The 20,140-nt window shown below is 43.5% G+C and overlaps 1 long non-coding RNA gene across 1 annotated transcript; it reads left to right on the top strand.

Moving 5' to 3' along the window:
- The first annotated feature begins 885 nt into the window (after nucleotides 1-885).
- LOC125167328 (uncharacterized) lies at nucleotides 886-13,225 on the top strand. Its single transcript, XR_007152763.1, has 3 exons — nucleotides 886-964; nucleotides 9,713-9,815; nucleotides 13,030-13,225. It is a non-coding gene; the product is annotated as an uncharacterized LOC125167328 (long non-coding RNA).
- Nucleotides 13,226-20,140: the final 6,915 nt, after the last annotated feature.

Genomic DNA, 20,140 nt, shown 5'->3' with positions numbered 1-20,140 from the left:
TACACTCAGGCTACGGGATGGTTTCCAGGGTGCCATGCACAGAACACCCAGGAGTACAGGTTCTGGATTCTGACCTGGATTTAAATCCTGACTCTCCTATTAACTCGCTGTGGAACTTTGGAAGCAAGTGCCTTATTAGTCACTATGCCTCAGATCCCTGGGTGGACTAGGTATCCTAATAACAGCACCTACTTCCTAGGATTAGAGAGAACATCTGTAAAGTGCTTGGGATGTCACATAGTCAGGGCTCAGTCAGTGTCAACTGTTATTATTCAGCATGGCCGTGTTGGGTCCTCTTTGACAAGCCCGACATTCCTCATTTCCCAACAACTTGGCTACCTTAAACAGACCCCAAGTTCCCGCAGGGCTGAGAAGCAGCTACTCTTAGATTTTCCTGGTCACCCAACTGGAGGGGTTTCCAGACTCTCAGGAGCTTCTTGCCTCTCTAGCCTCATCAGAACACCAAATTCTCAGGTGAGAGGGCTCTGACCCTTGCTGTTGGGTTCTGCGGGTGATGGGGCAAGGGAATCATTCTATGGAAATGGACTTAGAGTCTCTCCTCCTGTTCTTTTCCTCTTGAGCTAAAGGTATAACTGTGGCTGATAAGATTCATTTAGCTCAAGCACAGACAGTTTGGTGGGTCTGCTGGATTAACTTTCATCTACATTCCAGAGTAACATCCCTACGTGTCCCAAGGACTTGGTATAAGCCTTTTTGGGGAGACTTGGTGACTCAGTGTGCATCTAGTACAGGCCTGGTGTATTTGGATTGTTTCCTGGTTTCTATGGAATTTTGAAACTTGGAATCCCAGGTACTGATCCACAGAGGGAAGTTTTCCCCCTCTCTGGAGAGAGGTTGTGGGGCTTCTCCAGAGACTCATTACAACACTGTGGTAACAAGGCCCCAGCCACTTCAAGTCCCTCGGCTGTTGATTGCTCTAATTTTAAACTGGGAAGTGTAACAAGTAAGTAAGTAAGTAAATAAATAAATAAACAAATAAATAAAATTGGAAGTGTAGGGGCACCTGGCTGGCTCAGTTGGTGGAGCACGTGACTCTTGATCTCAGGGTGGTGAGTTAAAGCCCCACACTGAGCGCAGAAACCACTTTTAAAAACTTGGGGTAAAATAAGTCAGTCAGAAAAGACAAATACCATATGGCTTCACTCATATGGGGAATTTAAGAAACAAAACAAATGAACAAAGGAGAGGAAAAAAAGAGAGGCAAACCAAGAAACAGACTCTTAACTGTAGAGAACAAACTGATAGTTACCAGAGGGGAGGTGGGCAGGGGGATGGGTTAAGTGGGGGATGGGCATTAGGGAGGGCACTTGTGATGAGCACTGGGTGTTGTACCTAAGTGATGGAGCACTGAATGCTACTCCTGAAAGCAATAATGCACTGTATGTTAACTAGCTGGAATTTAAATTAAAACTTGGGGAAACAAACAAACAAACACTGGAGATTTGCCCTTTTCTCTTCCAATTGCAAAGCATAGTAGCTTTGGAAAAGTTTAATGAGTCTTGTTGAGGGAGTGAGGGGAAAATGGCAGGCAAGCTCTTTCCAAGGGCGGGATGGGTGGGTTATGACCATGGGCATTGTGTGGCTATGGTGTGTGGGTGTGGACTGTGCTCTGGGAACTGCAGGATAATTCCTCCTCTGTCCCTTTCTTAGGAGTCTCTGCCTGCCCCTTGGTCACTTCATTCCCCAGGCCCACTGAGCTTTCTCTAGTTGTGGTGGCCTTCTTGTTCACCAGCCACACCCACTCACATCCATCTTAGGGCTTGGGCCCCACCCCTTGTGACATCTGCTCACTGTCACCTCTTTAGATGGTCAGCCCTTTAGACAGGGCTTTCCCTGTCTATCTTATGTATAGTAGATCCCTCCTTGTCATTCTCTGCCCCCTTCCGCTGCTTATTTACTTTTTATTCATGGCACTACCTGATATCTTATTTACATATTTATTTTTGTCTGTCTTTCTACTGGATGGAAAACTATGATGACAGGGACTGACCTATTTGCTGCTGTATCCCCTAGGCTTAGAACAGTGCTTGACGTAGAGTAGGTGATGAATAAATATATATTTTCTTATAAAAGTGAGAAAACAACATATCTCTTGCCCAGAGGAGTCTTTACATGGAGCAGAATAGTTGTGGGGTATGGCCAGAAGGGGAGACATGAACACGATCTGCAGCATTTTGCAGGGTTTTGGGCATAAGATATAGGGGTGCCTTTTGAGAAGGCGACATAAGGCATGAGAAAACCAAAGGTAAATCACTCAGGCTAATTCGTGTCCTAAGGGATGATTGGTCTCTCTCTTAGAACTAGCACCAGTTAACTCAAGATGTCCTCAGCACCTCTGGTTGCTCCACTGAGACCAGTTTAATATGTTCTCATCCCTGGGCCTCAAGAATGGGACCTAAAGTGATAAGAAATGTGGAGGATGGATACTTGAGAATATAGACCTGTTTCCAGCCAGACAGGGCCATTCCTTGTTCAATTTTTTTTTTAACGTTTATTCATTTTTGAGAGATCATGAGTAGGGAAGGGGCAGAGACAGGGAGACACAGAATCTGAAGCAGGCTCCAGGCTCCATGCTGTCAGCACAGAACCTGACACGGGGCTTGAACTCACAAACTACGAGATCATGACCTGAGCCGAAGTCAAATGCCCAACCAACTGAGCCTCCTAGGTACCCCTGGGCCATTCCTTGTTCAAAGCATACCTAACAGAAGTTCTCTCCCCACTCCTCCCACTTTCCAATTCTACTTTCTCTTCAAGACCTAGTTTAAATTCACTTGTGCAACCTTCCCAGCCATGGGGAAGAACAACTTTCCCTTCCTCTGAACTCCTTTAAGTCTTACTGCTCATACATTCATGATGTTTTTAGCTATGAACAAATGGGGCAACTCAAGTCATTAACTCTGAAGTCTTTTTCTTTGGCTTCTCAGATCTTTAAATGCCACCCTTCTCTTGGGTGCTTAAAATCACAAGCCTGGATCCTGATGAGCAACCTGAAAATTCAGTAGCTTACTGGATCCCCTCCCACATGATTCCCAGAGGATGCTCCCATTTTCTGCCAATCCCTGCTGGTTCTGCAGTTGGCCGGTCTTCCGGCCATCCTGTGACCACCTCCTCCAACTGCTACTCTTTTCCCAGGCCTCCAAACCCACGTGCAAACAAAGACCCCTCTGTTATCTGTCCAAGTACATCAGAGACAAGCTGTAGCACCTACCAAAACTTCATGGAAAGCTTTGGGATAATAGGAGGAAATTCTAGTGTAGAAAAGGGGTGTGGAGGGGGGGAGGATGGATTCAATAGAGCAAGATACAAACAACAAGAAGAGATTATTATTCTTGGAGTCCACCGGCCACAAATCTACACAGGTGTTTTTTATTATGTTTCTTTTACCCTATCCTCATCCCTCATTCTGGTGCCGTGTTGCTACAGAATCTACTTTCAGCCACGTAATGCCCTCCCCATACCTCTCTCTGCTCCATTCATTCCTGGGTGCAGGATCCTGATCCCTGAGGCCCAGGGAGAAGTGAAAACCCCATCTGGGCCCAAGGACACCTTCTGTTCTGTAGACATGGATTTCTTTCCCCAGTGTAAGCCATCTCAATGTCATGAGGAACAGTGTAGCTCAGCATGGTTTTAAACCATTGAGGACATTATTTAAGCTTTACTGCCATAAAGCCATTGAAGTGTTTTCCCCAAACAAGCTAACAAACACAGTCTAGTCCCCAGCTGAATTAGAAAATTACTGGTAATTTAAAAATAACTTGCCCTAGCTTCTGGTCATTAGATTAAAAAAAAAATATATTGTGGTTCAAGCTCATTAGAACACTCTGATACGTTTTTCCCCCTTTAAATGTGTTTCATATCTTGTAGAAATAATCAGAATAGTATAGCATCTAGGAAGAGAGTGGTGGTATCACCCAAGAGATGGCCCAAGGAGATCTGTCCTTCCCCCTTTTTAGAACATTTTTTTAATGTTCATTCATTTTTGAAAGAGAGAGAGAGAGAGAGAGAGAGAGAGAGAGAGAGAGACAGCATGAGCAGGAGAGGGGCAGAGAGAGGGAGACACAGAATCTGAAGCAGACTCCAGGCTCTGAGCTGGCAGCACAGAACCCGACTCGGAGCTTGAGCTCATGAACTGTGAGATCATGACCTGAGCCGAGGTCGGATGCCCAACCGCCTGAGCCATCCAGGTGCCCCTGTCCTTCCTTTTTGAAGCCCTAAAGTGTTTCTGGGGGTGGGTAGTTCATGTTTGAGAGGGAGTCACACTAACAAAAATATACTTAAATAACGACATTTCAGAATGATATTTTATTAATCTCTGAAAGAAATAGGTCTAGGAGGCCAGAAATGCTCTGTCCAGTGAATTCACTCCCCCTGCCCTCTTCCTTGTCTAAACCACTCGCTGAGATCTCTTTCACTCCTCATAACAGAGAAGAGTGTTCTTCCATCCCCAGTCTGTGTGCGGTTAGTCTGGAAAAGTCTCAGGAAACAGCCAGTACCTTAGAAAGAGATCAAAATATGCTGCCCATCAGGGAGTAGACAGTGGTCTGCCTACCAGATGAGCCCAAAGTCATCCAAAATTTCAGGAGCAGTCACCTCCTGGATAAAACTATCCTTCCGAGGGCTGAGCCCCGGGGAACCACGAGTGGACGGCCATGATGAGATGTACTTCCCTCCTCTACCGCCAGGGGTCTGCCATGAGCTAGTGAGGAAGGGAGTCAGGAGCACAGCAAAAGGTTAGAGACACTCAAGAGGTGCTGTAAGTACTTGGGTACTTGCCAAGAGCTCAGAAATGAAGGAAATGGATGGTCCCAAATCACTGGTTTTTAACCGTTTTGAGTCACAAATCCATTTGAGAATTTCCTTTTCCCCTTTTTCCCATTTCCCCTTGCAATCTATATAGATGCACTAGTTTGCATGTAATTTAAGGGATTTCCCAGAACACCCTGAAGTTCATCTATGAACCTTCTGCTCTAGACTATTAACTCTTGGAGGGCAAGGACTGGGCTTGTTCTTGGATGTGTGTTCAGTGCCTGCTAAAAGTGCCTGACATATAGGCGGTGTCAATAAATGTTTGTTGAGTGGTAAAGAATGGAAGCAAACCTGCACTTGCCCATCAAAGGCCAGTCTGGGCTGTGCAAATGCCAGTGGCATCAGCACCTCAAGAGGCTTTTGTAGTGACTCCCTGTCCCTATTCTTGCTATGAAAGCCGGGGCTGATGGAGTGTGAGCCTTTTGCTTCTCTACCCTCTGATCCTGACCTAGTCTGGTGATCTGAGACATGTAGAGTCAATGGTGGTTGCAGGAAAGAGGTGAGAAGTGAGACTTTCGAGTGTTCTCACAGTGCTACCCAGTTTTTACCATTTTTTCTAAATACTTCTCTGAAGCCAATCTGAAGTTATTTATGCTTGCTGCATTTACTGAACACCTTAGGGTCTATTGTGTTGGAGGAGGGTGCTTGATAGATGTTGAAGTCTTTGAAGCTAAATGAGCATCTGGGTCCCCTGGGTGGCTCAGTCGGTTAAGCATCTGACTCGATTTCGGCTCAGGTCATGATCTTACAATTTGTGAGATCGAGCCCTGTGTAGGACTCTGTGCTGACAGTGAAGAACCTGCTTGGGATTTTCTCTCTGCCCACCCCCTCAAAAATAACCATTAAAAAATTAGCATCAGAGTTCCAGTCCCTTTTCGCTCCTAGGAGAGTTCTCAAATTTATATACACACTGATCTATGTAAACAGATATGAGGGGGCACTTTTTGCCTCTATTTGTTGCAGAACTCAAGGCACTAGTGTAAGTGGGTGCTCTGAGAAATGGGTTCAGGGGGCATGCCAATGGTGCCAGGCTGGTGATGGATGCTCTCTGCTCTTCCCAGCTGCACTGGAACCCCAACTCCTACCTGGCCAAAATATGTGGCTAGTCCAGCTTAGTGGTAGACATTTTGCTGTGGTTATTTTTTTATAATTGCTCAATGACTTTTTCTCTGGTTCTCGTTCTTCATAACCTTTTCATATATTGGAACTACTGACACTCCTACCATCTTGGATTTTTCCTCCCCTGCTTCCTAACCCTGCATAATTCTGTTTCTGCTGCTTTGCTTTCTGACTACTCTTCTTGTTCCCTGTGGTGACACCTTCTTCTGCCTTTTAACTGAAGGCCCTCACTGAGGTTCCATTTTTTTTTCCCTTCTCTACATAAGCTTCCCCAGGGTATATGGTTTCAGATCCACTTGCTTGCTCCCTTACTCCTACTCACTCACTATGGAGTCCTTCATGTCTCTGATATATTACCAGGCTTAGGGAATACCAACGTTAATAAAATCTGCCTTCAGGGAGTCATATAACTGAGATCCTGGCTCTTTCTGCATGCATCCCAATGCTCATTGCTTTCTAGCAAAAGACTCAATTTAAATCTCATATCTTCCATGAATCCTTTGCCTGCACCTCCCAACTTTTACTGGTTTTCTTTCTATAAACTCATCAGGAGAGTTGGCTTTTATTCCTTCAATATTTTGTTACCTTAGGTGACTCTTGACTTGTGTTGGGCTTGTGTGTAGAATGAGGGAGCTTGTAACACTAGGACCCTTCCATCTCCAAACTTCTATGGTTTGATGATCACATACAATTGGAGGGAGGTGGTGGCTAATATAAAACAGCAATTATATAGTGAAGCTAATGCATTAAAAAAACAAACAAACATAAGTAGCATCCTCCTGCTAGTGCATCATAGAATTGTTTCTTTGGTCTGGAAAATATTTGCCTTTGTCACTTATTATAGTTAGCTTAGTTGTCAGAACCATTAACATGCTCAAGTATAGGAAAAGCAGGCATGCGAGTGGCTGGAGTTTAAGCAGGATAAAGTGGCAGCCTGAAACTTTCTGGAAGGATTATCCTCATATAGATAATGTTGTAAAACCATTGACCTTAACAATAATTTGTGCCTTACTCTATAAATTTATGAATGTAATTCATGTTAAATAAATTTCTGTAGAGTAAGAATTCTGCTTTGGATTTAAAAAAATCACTTTTGGCTGAAAAAGTGATATTGTTCCTCAGTCATCATACTTTGAATTTAAAAAACAGAGGCCCACTTAAGCTAGATGACTAAGGGCGTGCATGTGTGTGTGTGTGTGTGTGTGCAGGTGTGTGTGTATGGCAATGAAGATAAGTCACAAATAGCATGGTTGATTTTCTCAAATATAAGGTTGAGCAAAGATGTCCAACACAAAATAATACATGCTTTATTATTCAATTTATATGAATTTCAAAGAGAAGCAAAACTAACCCATGGTGTTAGAAATCAGGAGGAGGGTTACCTTTGGGATGGGGGAGGCAGCTTGAAAGGGACATCTAGGGTGCTAGTCCCATTCTATCTCTTGATCTGGGTGGTGATTACATGAGAGTACTCACCTTATGGTACTTCACTGAGCCTATGCTGTATATGTGTTACATTTAAATAAAAAATATTTAAAGCGCTCAAGTTTTACACTGTGGATTCCTGATTCCAAGTGCAAGAAAAGTATGTCTAAAGAGGGACAACCCAATTTAGGCTTCAGCAAGAGGGACAAGAGCTGGGCTCTGGAAATGAGGTGCATGAACACTTTCCCAATGGTAAGACACATGGGGGCACAGGACCAGTTTAGGGCAGAGTGAAGATAATGGCTAGATTGAAGTAAATGATGTGTACGGAGTGTGTAAGGTGGGAGCTGAGGTTGGAGGGTAAGTTTTGGAGAGACTAGGCGTGGGGTTCTTGAGTGCCAGGCTCAGCAGCTTGGATTTTTTTCTTTTGGAGAGTGGAAAATCACTGAAGATTTGGCATTTTGATAGCAATACTTTAGGATGTTAGAGAGGAGGGTAATGGGTAACATGGAGTGGTAGTTGGACTCAACTGTTATAATGGGGCTGGAGAGGGGGCAAATGGAGGACAGTGCACTGGAAGATTCTGAGATATGTCCGGTGGTATTAATCTTGTGCCTACTCTAGTTCTTGCTAGTGTAGACATGTTTGGGTTTGCTTTCTTTCCTAAGTGGGCTTCAGGGGCATTAGGTTCAGGTAATGGCAGTTCAGAAACAGCTTTGTAAATTGTGCCCCCAAGGACCCCCCACAATTGGATCCTTCTCAGAAAGTGCATGCTCTTACCTGAACCAAACTTGCCCCACTTTCTCCCAGTGGGGTCTAAGCACGGGACCCAAATATGAGACTTTTCCATAGGATTGCCCCTTGTGGTCCTGAGAGTGCAGAGCCTGTTTGTGGGAGTAGAAACCTCAGCATGACAGTGCCCAAGCCTGGGCTGCCCTGTGCACGGGACATGCTGAGGGCTGGCCAGTCTGCCTCATTTAGGCTAATGTGAGTATTGCTGAGTCCCCTCTGTGAGAGTTGTTCTGATTATTGCTGACCCCTCTGTAGAATGCAGATGGTGGAAGACAGGGTCGATTCCTTGTCCCAGGAATCCTAGGCAAGCAAGGTTGAGCAAAATTCCCATGTAGAGAGGTAGCTTCTCTTTGTCTTTATTTGCAGTAACTGACTAAGCCACCCAGGTGCCCTTATCTTTTTAAATATAAATTTTGACATGTGCCAAAGAATAAATTTAACACATTAAACATGCGGGCCTAAAATGGTGTGTCATTTAGATCCAGTCCCCAAACCAGGGCTTGATACCTAATCTAATTGCAATTTCAACCTCCCCCAGAAACATAGTCTTAACCTATCATTCAGGAATTTTTCTATCAGTGCCAATGAGTCTGCCCTGTGAGTCTTCTCCATGGCTCTAAGGAAGACGAGGTAATCTGTATTGATAAGACCCCTTGCTTTTCCCCCATCAGGAAAAGTTGCCTTGCCTGGAACAATCCTTTTAGTTTGCTAATAACTTTCCTTCCCTACCTTTCTTCTATAAAAACCTTCCATTTTGTGCATCTCCTCAGACCCCTTCTTGTTGCCAAATTCATGAATTGTGTATTAAAGACAATCATATCTTTAAAATTTACTCAGTTGTGGGGCGCCTGGGTGGCTCAGTCACTTAAGCAGCCGACTTTGGCTCAGGTCATGATCTCATGGCTTATGGGTTTGGGTCCCCCGTTGGGCTCTGTGCTGACAGCTCAGAGCCTGGAATCTGCTTCAGATTCCATGTCTCCCTCTCTCTCTCTGCCCCTCCCCTGCTCATGCTGTGTCTCACTTTCTCAAAAATAAATAAACATTAAAAAAAATTTTTTTTAAAAATAGCAAGTAGATTGGAGGAATAAAATGGAGGATCCAAAATAGATCCCATTATGTGTGAAAGTTTCTCAAAAATAAATAAAAAATAGTTTTAAAAAATTTTGCTCGGTTGAGAAAAAAGTAAATAAATAAAAATAAAATTTACTCAGTTGAATATTTGTTATTTAACAAAATACATACTGGAGTCTAAATTATAAAGTTTTCTAATATACTGACTCCCAATGAACCCACTACCTGAATCCCAAACTGAGAATTACTCATGTGGGTTCCTCCCCTAGTGTATGCCCTGCCTCCCACCCCGGAGATAACCACTGTTCAGAATTTTGTGTTTATTATTCCCTTCCTGACCATTCTGGGCTGACTGCTGCAGGGGTTGTAGCTTGGTTTCCTTGCCTGGTTGCTTCAGAGTTTGTAGGCCAGATTCTACCGTCGTATATGGTCTGGCTATTGGCCATTTCTATATTCAGTGTCTCTGTTCTTACAGCATTGCAAGTTCCTGTAACATTTTACAACTTAAGTTGATGGGCAATCCTCCCAAAGCTGACACCCATATCCTGTGGGTAACAGATGATGAAAGGTGAGCTCAGGTAAGTGGAATTTAGTTGGGGGTTAGCAGGCCAGGAGTGGGAACTGTAGAAACTGAGGCGGCCTTGCATGTGCCAAAGAGCCTGCTCCTTCTGAGTGGACTCAAGCTCCAAGATTTAGACCCTTTGGCTGGGAAGGCCTGCTCAGGGCACCCCTGGCACTAGAGGCAGCTTACTGTTGCATTGCATCTCAGAGCAGTTAAGGCTCTGAGGCCCACGAGATTAGAGACAGAACAGGTGTCTGGGGTCAGATTAGTGGAAAGAAGGAAGGTAGGGCCCTCTGCTTCCCTGTAGGGCACGCATGGAGAGGGCCTCAGAATCATGTCCCCTCTGTGGAAAGTTTCACCTAAAACATCTGGACGTTCATGAGCTGTCAGTTGTCTTTCTTTCCTAGCTCCAGAAACTCTTTAAAACACTGACCAAAAGTTTCTGGGTTTGGATTTAAAAATAGCAACACATTTCTAAGTCCCCACTGGGAGCTTTTAGCCAAGCGCTTACATTCTCAGCTCACTGAAAAACCTTCTTTCTTTTAGGCCTGTTCATTCTTCGTGGGTTTGGTGTGCTAGTCTGTCTTCCCCAAGAAGATAAGTGCCACTGAGGGCAGAAAACATGGTGTTACAGGTTTCTGGGTCCCTGGCCCTTTTTCTCCAGGAACCTACATTAGGGTTTCTCACACTAGATATATCCAATAGATGTTTATCTACTATTATTATTTTTTAACATTTATTTATTTATTTTGAGAAAGAGAGAGAGAGAGACAGAGAGAGACAGCATGAGCACACAAGCAGGGAAGGGGCAGAGAGAGAGGGAGAGAGAATCTCAAGCAGGCTCCATGTTGTCAGCACAGAGTCCGATGCCGGGCTTGATCCCTCAGACGGTGAGATCATGATGGGAGCCAAGATCAAGAGTTGGGTGCTTAACTGACTGAGCCACCCAGGCAACCCAAGAGACGGTTTTTCTGCGTGAAAACTTTGCTTCAGTCAGTCTATATTTACTTTCACTTTTGCACTCATTCCATTTCTTTCTTTTCTTTTCTTTTTTTTAAGTAAGCTCTAGGCCCAACATGGGGCTTGAACTCATTACCTTGAGATCAAGAGTCTCCTGCTCTACCGACTGAGCCAGTCTGGTACTCTATATACTCATTCCACTTCTAAGACCCAATGGGAAGTAGGTTTTCCCCTTCCTCAAATGACAGAACCTTAAAAATGGCCTGCCATCTGGTCCCAGAAAGCCTGGGGATTGGAGAAGTGTGTCCAAGTGGGCCCCAGCAGTGCTCTCCATTCATTGATGTGACTTCCTTTTCCTAAGGTATTCCCACTGCCCTCATTTGCCTTGGGCCTCCATGAATCCTCCCCCCAGCCCCAGAGGGCTGCTCCAGGCTGCAGCAGACAGAGCCTGGGGAGCTCCCAGGCCTCCAAAGATGTATGAGCCCATCTGATCACTTGGCAGCTGTTGGGGAAATATAATTAAAAACCAAGTCCCCTGCCAACCCAAACAGCCTCTCCACAAAGGTAGAAGAGAAAGAAAACAACTTGACTATTAAGTAAGGATGAAACCAGAATGTGATTTTTTTTTTAAGTTCACTTATTTATTTTTGAGACAGAGAGAGAGAGAGAGGCAGAGAGAGAGAGAGAGAGGGAGAGAGAGAGAATCCCAAGCAGGCTCCATGCTGTCAGAGCAGAGCTTGACCTCAGGAACCACCGCAAGATCATGACCTGAGCCAGAATCAAGAGTTGGACACTTAACTTACCGAGCTACCCAGGCATCCCGAAACCTTAATGTGATTGAAGGAGGACCTCTGCTGCCTCCATTTTGACCTCAAATTTCTAGTTGGGTTTGTCTTTTCAGCCTGTCTCTTGGCTCAAGTGGAAGACCCTGAGGGCAAAGCAACCCCTGATGGGAACAGAAACCACCCTCTCAAGTAACTAGACTGCCCTGAGCCACAAGTCACAGCCAGTGATTGACTCTGAGACAATGATTGATTTGACCTTCACTGCCCACCTGCAAGTATCCACCCACCTTTGCCTCAGGTTTTCCTTATATAAACCTGGAATTATTTTTGGCACTTTGGAGATAGTCTTTGAAACGCTAATCCACTGTCTTCCCGGTGTTGGCCGGATGGTAATAAATCCTTGTTTTACCTTCACTGGTCTCTCTGCCTTTGGATTTTTTCAGCAGCAAGTGGCTGAACCTAGTCTGTTTGGGATCCCCTGAGTCAGGGGCTCTCACACCCTTGAGCCCTGGCTACTTGATGAATATCCCAGGCAATCCTCTAAAGAGACTGTGAAGAGAGAAATAAATCCCACCCTTTTATATAGCCCAGTAGGTTCAACGAATTGCACATTTTGTCAGGATAAAGAATGAGTGGGGAGCCTGGGTGGCTCAGTTGGTTAAGCTTCTAGCTTCGGTTCAGGTCATGATCTCACGGTTCATGGGTTCGAGCCCTGCATCAGGCTCTGTGCTGACAGCTCCGAGCCTGGAGCCTCCTTGGGATTCTGTGTCTCCTTCTCTCTTTGCCCCTCCCCCACTCATGCTCTGTCTCTGTCTGTCTTAAAAATAAATAAACATTAAAAAAAAAAAGATAAAGAATGAGTCCTCAAGAGAACTTGACAGCTCCATTTGTCACGCATAGTTCATCCTAAATTCACTTGGTAATTGGGGTGACCATCTGTTAGCTAACTGGCTTTAATAACAGGAGGTAATTTGGGAGTGAAGGAGATGGGGTGCTGACTTTCTTGAAGATTACACTTCAAGGAGACGGTTTCCAGGTCATTAAGAAAGACATTATGGGTGTGGTGCCTGGGTGGCTCAGTTGGTTGGATGGCTGACTCTTTATTTCAGCTCAGGGCACGGTCTCATGGTTTGTGGGTTCCAGCCCCACAGGGGCTCTGTGCTCACTGCGCAGAGCATGCTTCGGATCCGTCTCCCTCTCTCTGGCCCTCTCCTGCTCGTGCTCTCTCTCTCAAAAATAAATAAATGTCAAAAATAAAAAAAGGCATCATGGTTTACAAAACTGGCCAGAGGCTCATTTAGATTTTTAAAAGATTTGTATTATATATTTCAAAGAGACAGAGAAAGAACTTACATGTCTTTTTAAAGTAAATGTCTAAGAAAAGGGAGAAGGGAGAAGTCTCTTGGTTGATTTTCAGCAGGGAAAATTAAGCCTCTTCCTTTTTTTTTTTTTTTTTTTTTTTTTTTTGCATTTGTCATTACATAGCCAGTCCAGGGAGCCCAGTCCACAGTGCTCTCTGCTTCCATCTGCTCTGTCAACCCTAGGTATGTATTTGTGCTAGACCTTGTGTAAAAAAAGGCAAGCAGACCTGCTTCCAGCCTCAGGGAGCTCACCCCTGAAACCAACAACACGAATGTAAGTCAAAATTAGGATCACCTTTGACTGGAGAGCTTTTTTGTCTTTAATCATAAAAGTACACACTCGTTGCCAAATTTCAGCCAGTAGAAAAGTGTATAAAGGGAAACGAGAGTCTCACCAGCCAATTCCACTCTGTAGCAGCAAAAATTGTTAAACGTATTTTGTTTATGGGACATACCCATAGTTATTCACATACAAGTAGTTTTTATTTTACAAAAATGGAATGGTGTTACATGAACTGTCCACAACTTGATATTTTCAAATATCTTTGCATGTCAGTACCTATAAAACTACACAATATATTTTTATTTTTTTCCATAATATAATTTTAGATGTCACTTTTATAGCCAAAGGACACTGAGATTCATAAATGGTTCTAACATTTATTGGCATAAATTTTGACTATTAGGATTCATGGCTCCTAGTATATGCCCATTTTATTTATTTTATTTTATTAAAATTTTTTGTTAATGTTTATTATTTTTGAGGGAGGGAGACAGAATGTGAGCAGGGGAGGAGCAGAGAGAGAGGGAAACAGAATCAGAGGCAGACTTCAGGCTCTGAGCTGTCAGCACAGAGTCTGACACAGGGCTTGAACTCACAGACCATGAGATCATGACCTGAGCTGAAGTCGGACGTTTAACTGACTCAGCCACCCAGGAGTCCCAATTTTATTTTATTTTTTAGAGATTTTATTTTTTAAGTAATCTCTATACCCAACATGGGACTCGTGGGACTACACAACTCATAACCCTGAAATCAAGAATCACACGCACCCCACATGCCCATTTTAAATTTCAGTAGATTAGGGGTGCCTGGGTGGCTCAGTCGGTTGGGCGGCCGACTTTGGCTCAGGTCATGATCTCGCGGTCCATGAGTTCGAGCCCCGCGTCGGGCTCTGTGCTGACAGCTCAGAGCCTGGAGCCTGTTTCGGATTCTGTGTCTCCCTCTCTCTGACCCTCCCTGTTTATGCTCTGTCTCTCTCTGTCTCAAAAATAAATAAACGTTAAAAAAAATTTTTTTTAATTTCAGTAGATTAAAAAAAAAAGCTTAATGAGGAAACAAAAGGTTTAATGAGAAAAATAAATAAATAAATTTAACTAGATACTTTGCTAGATTCTGTTAAATTGTCTATAAAAATGTGGTAACAATTTCCTCTCCCACCATTATATAAAAATGCCCATTTTCTTCACATTTGACATTATATTGTCAATCTTAAAATTTTTTGACAATATTCATGTAAAAAATAGTATCTCATTATTATTTTGTATTACTGTATTACTAGTGAGGTTGAATATCTTTTCACGTGTTCATTGGCTATCTGTGTACCTTTTGTGAATTGCTTTTTCATATTTTTTGTCCTGTACACAAAGATAAAACATTTATTTTTCTGCTGGCTTGCTTTCCCTTTTCTGATTGTTTGGTATAAACTATTTTGGGGCTTATCAAAAACCTTAATATTCTGCATACCCTTCAATTCTACAATTTTATATCTAGGATTGGTCAAACAGGCAAAAATGAATATACAAGGTGCTTCATGCATTGTTCATAATCTAAAAATATTCAGAAAGAACTCTAAAATCCAACAATAGAGAAATGAATCAATACATTATTGCAAATCTACACAAAGGACTACAATTAAAATAATGATATTTTTTTTACATTCTTTACTTATTGATGTAAAAAGAGATTTATAACAATGAAGTTAAGAAAACATTTAATAAAGCAATTTGTCAGTATGCTTTTATCCTGGTAAATATATATTTATATATAATAATGTGTGTGCATATATATGTATATGTATCTAGAATATAAATACACACATATATAAACATATAAATGCATAAATATTCCAAAATGTTTAATGTGGTTATTTCTGGATGGTATAATTATGGCCGGATTTTTTTTTTTTTTAATGTTTATTTTTGAGACAGAGAGAGACAGAGCATGAGCAGGGGAGGGTCAGAGAGAGAGGGAGACACAGAATCTGAAACAGTCTCCAGCCCCATGGCTGGATTTTCTTTTTTTTTTTTTTTTTTATATATGAAATTTATTGACAAATTGGTTTCCATACAACACCCAGTGCCCATCCCAAAAGGTGCCCTCCTCAATACCCATCCCCCACCCTCCCCTCCCTCCCACTCCCCCATCAACCCTCAGTTTGTTCTTAGTTTTTAACAGTCTCTTATGCTTTGGCTCTCTCCCACTCTAACCTCTTTTTTTTTTTTTCCCTTCCCCTCCCCCATGGATTCCTGTTAAGTTTCTCAGGATCCACATAAGAGTGAAACCATATGGTATCCGTCTTTCTCTGTATGGCTTATTTCACTTAGCATCACACTCTCCAGTTCCATCCACGTTGCTACAAAAGGCCATATTTCATTTTTTCTCATTGCCATGGCTGGATTTTCAAAAGACTTTTCTTTCAGGGCACCTGGGTGGCTCAGTGGGTTGAGCATCCGACTTCAGCTCAGGTCATGAGCTCACAGTCCGAGTTCGAGCCCCGCGTCGGGCTCTGTGCTGACTGCTCAGAGCCTGGAGCCTGTTTCAGATTCTGTGTCTCCCTCTCTCTCTGACCCTCCCCTACTCATGCTCTCTCTCACACTCTCTCTCTTGTCAAAAATAAATAAACATTAAAAAAAATTAAAGACTTATTTTTCCACGATGAAAATGTTTTGTTCACATAAAAAAGGAAAAATGTGGGGCTCCTGGGTGCCTCATTCGGTTGAGCCTCTGGCTCTTGGTTTTAGCTCAGGTCATGATCTCACAGTTGCGCGAGTTTGAGTCCCGTGCCAGGCTCTGCACTGACCGTGTGGAGCCTGATTGGAATTCTCCCTCTCTCTCTGCCCCTCTCCCACTTGTGCTCTGTCTCTCTCAAAACAAATAAACTAATTAAAAGAAAGAAAGAAAGAAAGAAAAATGTTCTCAGAGTTGAACCTGCATTCAGATCAGAGAATAAGGGGGCTCACCTACCACACATTGCATTGGGATTTTTGGCGGCTTCATCTTTTACTGCTTTAAACTGAGCTTCCAGCCCACTAAAACCTTTGTATTGGTTTAATGTTTTCATATGAACTGTCCTTGCTTTACCTGTTTGATCCATTTTTTGATGTAAGAGATGTGACCTTCATCTGGGCCCACAGTTTGATCACATCAGAAGACAGAGTGTGCAGCTGTTTCCTGATTGGTGAAGCCCTTCTTCCTTCCTCAGCAGGATCCTTTGGGGGAAAACTACTAGAACTTCACATTTGAGAACTCTCTGTCCCTTTTTGAGCCCCTTAGGTAATTTTCCTTGGATCATTTTAAGATCTGGCCTCTTGAAATCTGTAAAAATTATGTCTGGCCATCTTTCTTCAACATTGTAGCAAGTGAAATTGTTAGTGGGCCAAAAACTTACTAGGTGCTCTGCTTCCAACAGAAAGAGCTGATGTCCTGGCACGGCCATATCCTGCCTTGGATCACTTTTACAGTCTGAATTAAAAAAGCATCACCCATGTCCTCTGTTTATTTTAACATCTATTCTGAACTCTTACCAGGTTTTATTTCCTGTTCGTTTCTTCTTTTATCCATATCCAAAGGCTTCTTTTCAGAAGGTTTGTGATTTCCTTTTTGACATATACACTACTGTTGAAAACTGTAATTAGATCTACTTCCTCTGAGCAATGTTATCTTTCCAGGGTCATCCACCAGTCATGAGCTCCATATAATCTATTTATCTTCTTCTGATAAAATTCAAGTTCCTTTCCCAGTCTGGTCTTCTAAAATGTAGCACTTCCCAAACTTTAGGGTTTTACTAAAATTAATTAAAATTTCAGGGGAAAAAATCTCCCAAATTAATGTGTTTGGCAACAGGAAATGACATTTCCTCCCACCCCCAAACAATCTTCGACTATCATCATCTTTTCATAGGAGAACAATAATTTAATCCTGAAAAGGTTAGAAAGGGCATAATTTCAGAATTAAAAATATTGAAAAAAATATTCTTTCATTATAGACCTGAAATCCTTTGTCATGGACCAGCTCCAGTCCACAGACCCATGTAGGAAAACCACAGCTGTATTATATGGTTTTGCAGCTCTATTTGGAAATCTTTCCCTTTCTCCAACAATTTTAGGAAGTACACGATGACCGGTTCTTGTGTTAGTTACCTTGACATTTATCAGAGGCCCATAAATCTTCTGTCATAAGTCACAGCTGTCCCCCAAATCCCGATCCGTGACACTACATGGGTTGTCAGGTGCTCTTTCTTTTCCAAAGCCACTCTTCAAGTTGAAAAGATGAACATATCGCCTGCAGCCACAGTCCTTCAGTCCTTTTTAGTAACTAGCATGTCTCAGGTGTATTTTGCCTGTATAATTTATGCTCATATGGATCAATTAATATACAATGTTGCCAAATTATAACAAAGTCTTCCTCCTGCTTCAGAATACACTGGAGGAAGGAGCTTAATCATTAGCAAGGCCGGGTCTGCTGTGGGCTCCTCTTACCACCTTATAGAATTACCAACTGAGAGAATGAGGTTTTACCTTCCTGAATTGGGGGGAGGGTTCTGTACATCCATTGGCAACAATGAATCCTTCTTGGTAATCTGTCTAAGAATGCATGATTCCCATGAAAGTCAGGTTAGGATTGTCTTTTCTCCTTACCCTATTGAAGAGTGCTATTTAGTAGGATAAAGACAAAGACTTCTAGCATAATAATGCTGAATTTATGCCACAAAAAGCAGTCAACATTAGCAAGAGAAGAGATGGTTTCTTTTGAGCTATTTCGCCCTGATGGGGTTGGGACTGACCCTCAAAATCCCATGTTTGGCTTGCCTCTGCAAGACAGACTAGGACTTTGTGGGGAGGGCAGAAGAGGGAAGGATCCCAGAGGAAAAAGACCTTCCAGACTCTCTCCAGGGAGAACTCTGTAGGAATTGAAAGCTCACAGGATGAGAAAAGTGATGTTTCTCACTGTTTATTAGACATTGTGCTTATTATCAGCCAACAGGATTGTTTTCTATCTGGTCATGAACTGCACTTGCAGTTGTGGGCTTATAGTGTGATATGTCAGACGGGAGAGAGGTATTCATCAAGTTTTCACCATCTTTTTGGCAATGAAAGCAGACTGCATTTTTAGCACACATATTTTGGTGTCTATCCCAAGAAGGCAGTTAAATTTAGCGCATTTCCTGCTAGCCCCTGAATTGTGCAGGACTGCCCCAGTCTGGAGTTTATGTCTGTCTGTGGAATCTCTCCTTGCAAACTGCTAGGTCTTTGGGGAACTCACATTTATAGGGTGAACTGGTACCCCAAATCCTTAGAACCTACCAGGAAAGGTGCAGTCTAGTGGTATATACATAGTGGTTTCTTAGTCCTAGCCCTGAGAATGTTAGGAGTGTGTGTGTGTGTGTGTGTGTACAGGCGCCTGCATGAATCCATGTGTGTGGGCCTGGGAGTGGAAACAGGGCACTCTGGGTGACCTTCCTCAGACTCTTACATGTGGTCATGAGGAATGTATCTGCATCGTGTTGGGTTTGAGAAAATCAGATCAGCATGTTATGCAGGTTCCCAGGGAGAAGTGGCTCTGGAGCAAGCAGGAAATGGAACCCCCAGGGCCATAGGCCATACTTCTCCACATAGGGCCTTCCAGGTCTAGTGTCAGAGACACAGATTCCCTTAGATCAGTGCCTGCGGACAGGAGGCATCATAATCTCTGAGGTAATGTGTTTAAATGCAGATGTCGTGGTTGGACTGAACCAAATTCTGGCAGAGACAGCCCAGGAATCTGTGCTAAAAAATATACTGCAGGGGCGCCTGGGTGGCTCAGTCGGTTGGGCATCTGACTCTTGATCGGGTCATGATCTCATGGCTTGTGAGTTTGAGCCCTGCATTGGGCTCTGCGCTGACAGTGCAGAGCCTGCTTGGGATTCTCTCTCTCCCCCTCTCTCTTTCCCCTTCTCCTGCTAGCTCTCCCTCTCAAAATAAATAAACTTAAAAAAAAAACAAATACTGCGGGTTGTGTTGCTATGTGAGCGGGTTTGGTGACCAGTGCCTGCCTCACTCAGTTCTCCAAGGGGGGTGGTAGCATCATTCAGTGTTGACATCAAGTCCCTTTGATTTTATCTCCTAAGCTTTTCTTGCAGCTCCCTCCTCCCTTGTGTCCACTAGCCACTAGCCAAGTCCAAGTCACCAACATGTCTGGCCTGGACTGCTGCAGTAGCCTCAAGTTTCCCAGCAGGGACATGCCCCCTCTGATCTGTACTCCACAGAACAGCCTGGGCAGCGGGTTCAAGTCACAAATCAGATTCTGTCACAACCCCCACTCCACCCTGGCCCTCACTCCAGTTCTTTCCTTCCACCGCTGTTCAGATGAACACAACATTCTTCCAGAGGCCGGAGGACCCAGATTCCTACCTACTGCCCCAGCCTCATTTCAAGCATCATCCCTGCTAACAGGCCTTTGCTCTCTCCAGACGCTCCTTCCCCCTTTACTGCCTTCAGACTCAGCAATGGTCCTTATCTCTGCAGAGAGGCCTTCCTAACCTCTCAAGGGTGGCCCTTTCAGTGGCAATTTTGTATAGATTTACATAATAACTTAATTGTGTCTCTCTGAGTCTGATGTGCCATGAAGACAGGGACCACGTTTCTCCACTATGTAACCCTAGTGCTTGGCATACAATAAGCTCCAAACACCAGCCACAGCAGCGGTTGGTCACCAAGCAATCTTCAGTCACAAAGACACAGCATCCTGGGATGGATCAGAGCTTTGTAATTATACCCAGGAATTCCGTTCACTTACTTATTCATTCATTTATTCCTCATGACAAGTGTGGGCTTCTATGCTGTTTGGAGTGAGGAATTCGGAGACTTGCTGGAGGCTGCCAGCCCGCAGCAGGCACTGTTGGTAGTGATTTGAACCTGTTTTTGAGCAGTTGGCATACCTTGTTTCTCTTGGCTCAATCAGAACTAACACTTAC

This window comes from Prionailurus viverrinus, chromosome B3, assembly GCF_022837055.1.
Source record: "Prionailurus viverrinus isolate Anna chromosome B3, UM_Priviv_1.0, whole genome shotgun sequence".
Classification (NCBI taxonomy): domain Eukaryota; kingdom Metazoa; phylum Chordata; class Mammalia; order Carnivora; family Felidae; genus Prionailurus; species Prionailurus viverrinus.
This window is presented reverse-complemented; position numbering and strand designations above follow the sequence as displayed.